This window comes from Cucumis melo, chromosome 5 (assembly GCF_025177605.1).
Source record: "Cucumis melo cultivar AY chromosome 5, USDA_Cmelo_AY_1.0, whole genome shotgun sequence".
Taxonomy (NCBI): Eukaryota; Viridiplantae; Streptophyta; class Magnoliopsida; order Cucurbitales; family Cucurbitaceae; genus Cucumis; species Cucumis melo.
Genome location: NC_066861.1, coordinates 3,230,310 through 3,241,832, shown reverse-complemented (window position 1 = coordinate 3,241,832; position 11,523 = coordinate 3,230,310). Strand labels below are relative to the sequence as shown.

At 36.5% G+C, this 11,523-nt stretch overlaps 1 protein-coding gene across 1 annotated transcript in view; it reads left to right on the top strand.

The window, feature by feature from the left end:
- The window catches only part of LOC127149388 (uncharacterized), a 36,061-nt gene that overhangs the window by 3,353 nt on the left and 21,185 nt on the right, over positions 1–11,523 (top strand). The gene's annotated exons all lie outside the window — the stretch shown is intronic.

The following is an 11,523-nucleotide window of genomic DNA, read 5'->3' as shown; positions in this document are numbered from 1 at the left end:
TTGTATCTCTACTAAACCAACATTAAATTAAGGACTATATAAAACTTAAATTTCATGAAGTAACCGGCTGGGATATAAGGTTTAGGCAGGTCTGGTTTTGGTTAGGCCAAAAGTGAAGAGTTCCCCACACAAGCTCTGATACTGAGGGAGCTCAACGCATTCTACTTGACCTAACCGGCTGGGATATAAGGTTTAGGCAGGTCTGGTTTTGGTTAGGCCAAAAGTGAAGAGTTCCCCACACAAGCTCTGATACTGAGGGAGCTCAACGCATTCTACTTGACCTAACCGGCTGGGATATAAGGTTTAGGCAGGTCTGGTTTTAGTTCGGCCAAAAGTGAAGAGTTCCCCACACAAGCTCTGATACTGAGGGAGCTCAACGCATTCTACTTGACCTAACCGGCTGGGATATAAGGGCTAGGCAGGTCTGGTTTTGGTTAGGCCAAAAGTGAAGAGTTCACCACACAAGCTCTGATACTGAGGGACCTCAACGCATTCTACTTGACCTAACCGGCTGGGCTATAAGGGCTTGGCAGGTCTGGTTTTGGTTAGGCCAAAAGTGAAGAGTTCCCCACACAAGCTCTGATACTGAGGGAGCTCAACGCATTCTACTTGACCTAACCGGCTGGGCTATAAGGGCTTGGCAGGTCTGGTTTTGGTTAGGCCAAAAGTGAAGAGTTCCCCACACAAGCTCTGATACTGAGGGAGCTCAACGCATTCTACTTGACCTAACCGGCTGGGATATAAGGGCTAGGCAGGTCTGGTTTTGGTTAGGCCAAAAGTGAAGAGTTCCCCACACAAGCTCTGATACTGAGGGAGCTCAACGCATTCTACTTGACCTAACCGGCTGGGCTATAAGGGCTTGGCAGGTCTGGTTTTGGTTAGGCCAAAAGTGAAGAGTTCCCCACACAAGCTCTGATACTGAGGGAGCTCAACGCATTCTACTTGACCTAACCGGCCGGGATATAAGGGCTAGGCAGGTCTGGTTTTGGTTAGGCCAAAAGTGAAGAGTTCCCCACACAAGCTCTGATACTGAGGGAGCTCAACGCATTCTACTTGACCTAACCGGCTGGGCTATAAGGGCTTGGCAGGTCTGGTTTTGGTTAGGCCAAAAGTGAAGAGTTCCCCACACAAGCTCTGATACTGAGGGAGCTCAACGCATTCTACTTGACCTAACCGGCTAGGATATAAGGTTTAGGCAGGTCTGGTTTTGGTTCGGCCAAAAGTGAAGAGTTCCCCACACAAGCTCTGATACTGAGGGAGCTCAACGCATTTTACTTGACCTAACCGGCTGGGATATAAGGGCTAGGCAGGTCTGGTTTTGGTTAGGCCAAAAGTGAAGAGTTCCCCACACAAGCTCTGATACTGAGGGAGCTCAACGCATTCTACTTGACCTAACCGGCTGGGATATAAGGGTTAGGCAGGTCTGGTCTTGGTTAGGCCAAAAGTGAAGAGTTCCCCACACAAGCTCTGATACTGAGGGAGCTCAACGCATTCTACTTGACCTAACCGGCTGGGATATAAGAGCTAGGCAGGTCTGGTCTTGGTTAGGCCAAAAGTGAAGAGTTCCCCACACAAGCTCTGATACTGAGGGAGCTCAACGCATTCTACTTGACCTAACCGGCTGGGATAAGGGCTAGGCAGGTCTGGTGTTTGTTAGGCCAAAAGTGAAGAGTTCCCCACACAAGCTCTGATACTGAGGGAGCTCAACGCATTCTACTTGACCTAACCGGCTGGGATATATGGGCTAGGCAGGTCTGGTCTTGGTTAGGCCAAAAGTGAAGAGTTCCCCACACAAGCTCTGATACTGAGGGAGCTCAACGCATTCTACTTGACCTAACCGGCTGGGATATAAGGGCTAGGCAGGTCTGGTTTTGGTTAGGCCAAAAGTGAAGAGTTCCCCACACAAGCTCTGATACTGAGGGAGCTCAACGCATTCTACTTGGCCTAACCGGCTGGGATATAACGTTTAGACAGGTCTGGTTTTGGTTAGGCCAAAAGTGAAGAGTTCCCCACACAAGCTCTGATACTGAGGGAGCTCAACGCATTCTACTTGACCTAACCGGCTGGGATATAAGGTTTAGGCAGGTCTGGTTTTGGTTAGGCCAAAAGTGAAGGGTTCCCCACACAAGCTCTGATACTGAGGGAGCTCAACGCATTCTACTTGACCTAACCGGCTGGGATATAAGGGCTAGGCAGGTCTTGTTTTGGTTAGGCCAAAAGTGAAGAGTTCCCCACACAAGCTCTGATACTGAGGGAGCTCAACGCATTCTACTTGACCTATCCGGCTGGGCTATAAGGGCCAGGCATGACTGGTTTTGGTTAGGCCAAATGTGAAGAGTTTCCCACACAAGCTCTGATACTGAGAGACCTCAATGCATTCTACTTGACTTAAATGACTGGACTCGAAGGGCTAGGCAGATCTTTTTTTGGTTAGGCTATGTTTTCAACACATATTATCGAGTATATACAGTATTCACAATATTTAGAAAATGGATAGTATGTCTTCTACTCATTTCTATGCTATTAAAGTATGGATTTTCAACATATTTAAGATATTTAAATAAGAAACACAATCACAACTCTAAGCTCCATGCTCAATGGTTAGGCATGCATGCTTTTTTAAACTAGAACGCAAAGTAGACATGGTATTTATTTTAAGAATAAAGAATTTGAAAATATTTAAAATTTGGGAATTTTTTACCAAATGAAAATTTCTCAATGGACATTAGACATGCAAGGCGACAATCTGAACCCCTACTTAAAATTTTGCTCTGTCCTCAAAGCATTTTAAGCAAGATTTTAAGTATTGAAAAAAGAGAAGGAAACAGAAAACCTTCCCTTGGTTGCAAAGGTTTCCCTTGTTGAAACAGATCTCAATGTTCTCAGTGAATTCCTTAAGCGTGTTTCTCCAATATACGAAGGTTTACTTTCACCGTATTGTAGGTGAAAACTGTCTAAACTCCTGGACAAGGGACAAAGCAAGTGGAACAGATGAACCAAAAGATACTTCTACTATTTGATTTTGAAGAAAAGAATCACAGGAGATGGGGGACATCAGAAAAATTTCAAACACACACAGAAAACAGATAAAAAATAGTATAGTTGACAACCCAACAGCCATTTAACTGCAATATTTCCTAAATGATTAGCTGGTAATTATTTAATATTAGAAGAGAACTAGAACTAACCCTGGTCTATAGACAATACATAAAGAAATGACACAATGATGTGAGTGATTGTTTACTAAAGGAAAAAATAGTTCACTGATGATGAATTGAAGTAGCCTTTCCTTTGTAATTGTATGATTTGAAGAGTGATCTAATGAATGTTATAAAAAATAAATGAGGGGAGAGAAACTCAACCATGGAGAGATAATGGACAGTGAATGAAGTACCAAAAAACAAACTAGCGAATGCAATCATAGTTAAAATAAAACCATCTTCAAAAGTAGTCATAACTCAACCAAATGGCACTATATTTTCTACAAACCCAACTTCTTTTCACTTTTGAAATATTCAATTTGTGTTAGTTCCTACACACAAAAAGGTCTCAAACTCCTGAAATGGATAGAATTACAGGACTACAGGTTATAGTATTTTTGTGAATCTAAAGCAATTATGAAGCATAACCAAGTAGCAAACACAAACACTTGATGAAACTACTAACGGTCACAAAAACTTTGGAAGTTAGTAGTGCAGAGAGAGAAAGTGAGAGAAGTCAATTCTGGCAAAGTGAGAGAAGTCAGTTCTGGCCTAAAAAATCCCTTTCAACTCCTTCCCAACTTCCCAAATGCAGTTTAACCCCTTGAAAATGACCATAACTGACTCAACTTACAGTAAAAAATCAAATTGAGTGAACATATGGCAAGTGGGTTCAATTCCTTTTACCGTAGAAAACTATAATACAAGTTCTTTCACTACTTAAAACCCAAATTCCACAACCACAGTTATGCAAGAAGAAGAACAACAACAAAAATGCCTCTTAAACTCCAACAAGAAGTACAACAGAACTTGAATTCCAAAAGGGAACTTAACTTACCTCACTACTTCCATGGCTGAATTGAGTGAGCTAGAAATTAGAAAACACAAAGAATGAAGCTGATTTTGAGGTGCATCCGGAAGGCAATTTAAAGCTTTAGGCAGTAGCTATGTAACAAGTTTCCAAAGCGAGCCACCATAATCGACTACAAATAGAAATCAAAATGAATGAGTAATCAAAGTAATATTCAGTATATTTGAAGAAACAAACATAATTATTCTGATAAACCCTGCATAATTATTCTGAGATTATAAAGATGATGTTTAAAATTGTATTCAATTCATTTTAAAAGGTTAACCATGAAAAGAAAAGGAAGAACAGTGGAGACCATGAACTACTAAAGGCATGCAGTTTTTCAATTTTTCATAAATATTATAACAAATAATAATCTACTGTTCTCATAAATTTATATGAATTTATGAAATTCCAAATGGGTTTTCAATTTTTTAAAATAGATTTTCGAGGTTGATACAACATTTTCAAATTTTGAAAAACATCAAAATATTAATTAAGATTGGGAATAAATATAGAATCTGGGTGTTTATCTTGTTCGAAATTTAAATCGAATCTTGGTGTTAACTAAGATAGAAATTTAACTTAAATACCTCAAATATAATAGAACCTCAACGTTATTTTACATGGTTGCAGGGATAGGGGTGCACTTAGGTACGCATATTAGCACGAGGAAGATAAAAACCTTCATCAGAAGCCGAGTAACGTCTGCCATTGTGGATACACACTCCTCTGTTAAATTTTCTACACCAGATTTTACATCTTCTCTAATCTGTGAGATGATTCAAACATAAGACCATATTAGTTTTTCATATTACAGAAAAATGTCATTTGACCACCCAAATTAAGAAAAAAATATACCAAAACCCCCATAATCACACCACGTAAACTACCTTAACAACACAATCAGACAACCCAGGGATGGAATTCTCAGGAACGGTCTCTGGAGGAGGCTCTTCAACTTAGTCGGCGAGGGTTTGGAATCGGGAACCATGGAGTTGGGAATTTGGGATCTGACGGTAGAAGCATTTTCTTTGGAAGAGGACATAGGTTTCCGAGGGGTCTTCCGCCCTTGATTCCGGCGCCGTTAGCGCTAGGAATAGAAGATGGCAGTGGATCGGCGAGATGGGTATTTAGCAAGATAGGGTTTCTTGGGTGGATGCTTCATTTTAGAGAATGGAAATTGAGAGAAAGGAAGAGTGAAGATTCTGAGGAAGACGAAGGAGACAAGAGAGCGAGGAGAAGGGAAGGAGGAGAGAGGGGGGAGAGGAGGGAGATGTTGCCGTTGAGAAGAAAGATGAAGAAATTAGAAATGAGAGAGCGAAGTTCTTTTTTTGAAATTTGAAATGGAGTAATCTGACTTCTACTGTGTACAAAATAAAGCATTTATTTGTAGTATTATTCCATTTTCTACTGTACTTCTTTTTTCTTTGTATTTGGATATATAGGATTGATTTTTTATTTCTTTTTTCAAATCAAATTATCAATTCTGAATATTCTTATTCTTTTAGTTTTGGAAATAATTTTCATAAAAAATTTCACCAATAAAACATTCTTTCTAATTGGTTTGAGACAAATTCACACAAGTACATATTAATTTTATAAATACATCATTTTTCCCAAAAAAAAATATTTTAATTATTATAATAAACGTTAATTGATTTTTTATATTCGTGAATGTCTAGGTAAGTTAACGCACATCGACTAATAAATAGTTATTGGTATTAGAAGATGTGAATCACAAATATTGTTTGCAAACTAATTACAATATGTTCGACTTATAATATAATTAAATAATTAACCTACTCATGTTCGATTTAGAACATATTTAAACAATCAGTCTACTCATCAAGTCATAAGTTCCTCTATTCTACTCAACACATCGACTATCTTTTATCTCTTTCAACCCTTTTACCATTTGATCAAATATATAATAAAACTGTAAAGCTAGAATTAACAATCGAATTTATATGGTTTCGATATAATTTGAAACGGAATTGAAATCGCTTTATTTATAAAGGATATAAAAAAAACTATTATATTTTAGGATTAGGTTTTTTTATCTATTTTCTTACGTTGAATCTACCCTATCTCCCACAACTGATCACGAATCACAATCGAATCCATTTCCCATAATGTTTAACTTTAAACTCACACTCAAAGCTTCGCTCCTCCAACCATATGATGAGATTAAAAGGCTAAATATTTCTAGACAAAGCTAATTAATATTCGTTAACTAAATATAAATATCTATTTTACATATATTTATAATAATTATTGATTTATTTTCTCAAAATGTGGAATGGTGATCACCCGGGGATGATTTATTTGTATATAGAAACCATTATTTTAGAGATATGGACTCTTTTACGTTAGAAATCAAAAGCAAAAGTAATAGAAAGTGAATTGATTTTATTATTCTTTTTATATTTATGTTAAACAGTATACCATCTCTTCTTTTTCCCACTCTCATCGCCTTCAACTCCCTCCATTTCGACCTCCAAACATTAAGAAACCGCATAGCAATGCGAACAGAAAAAGTACTTCCTTCTCTGTCCTGCCTTTCGATCTTTCTCCCCCTCCAATCGATGAGGACCTCCTTGTGAGTCTTTTTCCTCTATTTAGTCCAATTTGTTGTTTTACTACCCAAGTTCATTGCTGAAATTCTTTATGCTGATTTGATTCTGGGGTTACGAAGTGAACTGAGATGTATTTTTAATTCATGAATTGAAGACAGATGCATTCATTTACGAAAGAGGGAGCAAAGGACATAAAGTGTGCTGGTAGGCTTGATTTAAGAGAAATGATTTTTTTATTCTTGTTTGGTGAGAACTTGCATTGTATTACTTTTGGAGATTGAGAACGGTCCCTCACCCGAGATTACAGTGGGTTGAGATTTGGGGTATGTGTTTTCAGTTATGGAGTTGGGGTCCACTGAAAGAAGGTTAAAGAAGGGTTTTGGAATAAGAAGAAAGGGGTGGATATTTTATGGTTAAATCACCAATAAGAGGAGAGGGGCGCTCTAGAACACGCCATTACTGGTTCTTCATTTCTTTGTGCACTTTACTTTCTGTTTTGATATCATGGCTTGTTTAGTTGCATCGTAATGGTTGAAGACTTTCGTTAAATTCCAATATAATTTAGTATCAGGAAGTTGTTCCCCTGTTTTTGAGCTATCTTGCTTGTTGGGACCTAACAATGTCCTATTAGAGAAGTTTCTTGTTCTGTTACTCACTTAGCTTGGGATTTTTCTACCCTATTTTTTAATTTCATAGATCAATAAAACTGTTCCTTGACTAGAAAAAGAAAAGATATATATTGCAAATGAGTTGATGTTTTCATATTTTGTTGTTAATTGTTAGGTCGTGGATCTTTCTGTCTACTTGTCTTTTTTCATGTTCTATTACTTTTGAGTCCACTCTTAATAGAATGCTTATAAAAGTTTTCCCACCCTTCTTTAAAGCATTCCACATATAATAATTGAGATTCATGGCTGCTTCATGGTGTATTTCTAGGCCTCCAATATTGCTGAAATACTCATGCAGGGTTTAAAAGTGGAACTCGGCGTGAAAGTTAGTTAGTTAGTTAGCATTGGGTGGATCACAAAGAGAACGCGTGGGAGTGAGTGTGGTCAATATATATAATAACATGTTGTGTGTTGGGAAATTTACCGTTTTTTCGTGTAGAAAAGTAGTTGTGAGAGTGTGACACACGCAAGTATACTCATCGTGTTTAGAATGTTCAGTATACTAAAACGGTCAAGAGAAAAAACTCAATCGGCATCCTTGACGTTGGTTTGGTTGAGAGAAAATGTGGGGGAAGATAGTGGCCTTCCTCCTCATTGCTTTTCTCATCTTCTTTCCTTTTTCTGAATCCTTCTGATATTCATCCAAAGGCATCGAACGCCCTTGCTGGCATTCAATCTAAGAAAAACTTAGCTGTATCTGAGCAAGTTTTCTGAGAGTGCTCGGATGACAAGGTTTGTTCGGAAGCCAGTAGAGATGAAGAACTGGAATGCCCTTACGGTACTTTGTGCAGGGAATTTTCTTGTCAGCAAGGAACCTCCTCATTGTCCAATTTTGCTTGACTTTGAGCTTAGCAAGAAGTTAGCAACCACCATGGAACAACCACTGGCAAAGACGTTTTTAGCCACTGCAGAGGTTTGGATGACATTATTGTTTTCTTCACATTTATCTTCTACCGTTTGATCTGTTCATTTAGTATAAATACAATTATCAATGAAGGTTCTTCATTTGTCACTCTCTTAAGTGCAACATTGCAAGATTGAAGACTTACTGATGTTGACACTATGAATATGCAGTGTACTAATATTCAAAATACCATCATCGTTACTAAATTACATATTGTAAACAAAAAACTGTCTGCATTTTACTCTTCCAATGTTGACAGTGTTTTGGTTTTACAAGATTATATATGAACAGCTTACTATCCGATTCATTAGTTGTTGTGTTTCCTTTACAAATGTATGAGTTGTGTATTGTCAACTTCATTTTATTTTAACTTGGAATTGGAAGAAAAACTAGAGGGGTTTTGACATAGATGTGAAGAAGAAGAAGTTGGAACAATTGGATTATTTTGAGTTGGGACTGTGTATGATTTCAAGAAATTTTTAAAGGACTGAAACACACTTGGGATTGAACTTCACTTTAGAATTTTCTTTTGTTCTCTTTTTTAGTCCTTTAATAGTGAAGAATTATTGATGAGATTATGATTTGGATAGATATCTTGGTCACCTTTCTCGAGTTCAATCATGAGTCCATTGATTTCACTACTTTTTCTTTGCAAATTTCAGACAAAGATGTTGCCTTTTTATAGACAACAAACATGAACTATGATTTGGGAGATTTATTTAATTAGTGTAAGTTTTCTGACGATTCTATGTTCTATTTTATTTTTACGTTTAGTATTGAATCACATCTCCTCTCTTTATGTCTTTATCTTGCGTGCCTGTGTTTTGTGAGAGATTTTTATTAAATAAGGGTTATGTTTTTCCATATGTTGTTAAACTGTGCCAGGATATTCGACAAGTCTGTATGTACGCTGCTCTACTGATCTTTTTTAATAGTATTACATTTTGTAAACTATATATTGTGATGGGGTTTGATTAATTTTGTTGGAATTTGATTCCTTAGGTGGTTTGCTTAACTTGCAACACAGAACATGTGGAATACTCTGTCCATGTTTTATCCATGTTTTAGTTTATTTGTCATGGCGAATAAAGGATGAAATACTAGTCATAAAATAAAAGAAATTGGTAACGTATTGGACATGTTCAACACAGTGGATGATGCTAAAAAAGTAGTGTAGTTTTTCCAATGTTTCTTCACCTTCTGAAAAGCCAAAGATGAAATGTTATTCAAGTATGTACTTTGAAGTGGTTTCATTTCAATTGATAATCACTGTACTTTGCAGTTCCTCGATAGAAATACTGTGAATCCATAAACAAAACAGTCAAAAGGAAAACGCGGACAGTGATGGTTGGAAATGTTGCCCTTGGTAGTGAGCATCCGATTAAGATTCAAACCATGACGACAACTAACACAAAGATGTTGCTGGAACAGTTGAACAGGTTCTTTTATATTTGTTCTATTTTGGCTGTGTTTTCATTTCCGAATCCCTTCATCATGACATCAGTAGGTTTCCTTTTTCAAACTCTACTCCAAGATAGCATAATTTCATTAGAACAGTGCTTGATGTATGCACCTTTACTAACCTTCTCTAGAGTTCTAGTTTCTAGGTAGGCATCTGTATTTGACTGATCTTTTAGTTCTTCACAAATTTCTTTCAAGTCATAGTGGTTAGGTTGATGTCCTACACAAAGGAATTTACAATACACATTTTAGACGCCATATGAATGTGGGGCATGTTGTAAATGCTTTCCGTTGTGCAGGATGGTTTGGGTGACACTATTAGAGTTTTGCTTACATGCTTTCTGTTGTGCAGGATGGTTTGGGTGACACTATTAGAGTTTCGCTTACAGAACCACCAGAGAAGGAGATAGATCCTTGTCGAAGGCTCACAACCCTTGGTATGAATTATGCTACCAGGCAAGTGATTGATGTGGTTAGTGACAAGACTTGTTGTAGTTTCATTATTTACGACAATGCTCATTGTTGTATTTAGTTTCTTTGTAAAAATATATTACCAAGATTTAGTTTCTACTTTGCTTGAATTTGTCCCTTTAAGGAAGTTCGATAGATTTCGTGTACTTAGTTTCTTTGTAAAAACATTATCTATGTTATTGTTATATATGAAAGTTCTTATTTATATGTGTACTAGTTTTTTGTTAAAATAAAATCAGTAGATAAAAATTATGTGTAATGATAGAATCAAGTGACAATATAAAAGTTGTAATTTGTTTGTAATTTATTCTAATATGCAGGCATTAGTCTTTTTTATTATTTAAAAATCGTCAAGAGTATGAGAGCACAATACAAGAACAAAAAATATAATTGAATTTCAATTTTTTTTAAAAAAAAATTGAAACATGCTTGACGGTTTTTAAAGCATAAAAAATACATTCTTTACGGTTTTAAAATGTCATAAACAAGTCATTCTTGACGGTTTTTCAATGTCATGAACAATCAATTTTTTGACAATTTTTAAATATAATACTCATTTTTTTTACAGTATTTAAATGTCGAGAACACTCATACTCTTGACTGTTTTTAACAGTCCTAAAAATTTGTATATTTGACATTTATAAAGTGTCAACGTTCACTATTCTTGACGTTTTTATCAACCGCCTGCTAATAACACTTCAGTTTGAAATATTTACCTACTACTCGCTTTATTTGAGTAATGTTTACAAAATTGAAAGGTAAAAAAAGGAAATAGATTATAAAAATGCTAAGTATCAAATATTCACATTTGAGACATGACGGGTAACCACGAGCTTTGTTTTTGTTGAAAACATTTCTTTTAACTCTAGTAAGTTTGGACATCATGTTCACCTAAACTTACAAGCTTCAGAACAACACCAGTCCTTTCAGCTACAAGTTGCCAAGGAACAATGGCACTATGATGTTCAGCAACCGTAAGTATGATTTGCACTGAAAGAAAAGATTGTTACAGTTTAAACTTAAAGTTAAAGCAGTATGTGGCTACACACGTTTAAAAAGATAATGGATGCACCTTCATGATGTAGGAATGTAAAACACTTTCATTAACTCAAATATGAAATCAAAATCTTCACAAAGAGAACCCTAAAGCCTACACCTTGGCCAATCTACAAGAATGCAAACAAGTACAAAATGTAAGCCCATTGAAATTTAGATATTAGAAATGAGAGAGAGCTAATAGTCCTGACGGTTTGATAAAACTTTGTTAGTAGTCCCTATGATTTCATAAAAAATTCATAAGTAGCCCCAATCATAGGACTAAATTCTAACTTTCTTCCAACCAAAGGAATTAAATTTGCTATGTAACCCCACGTGGAGAATACCATATTGT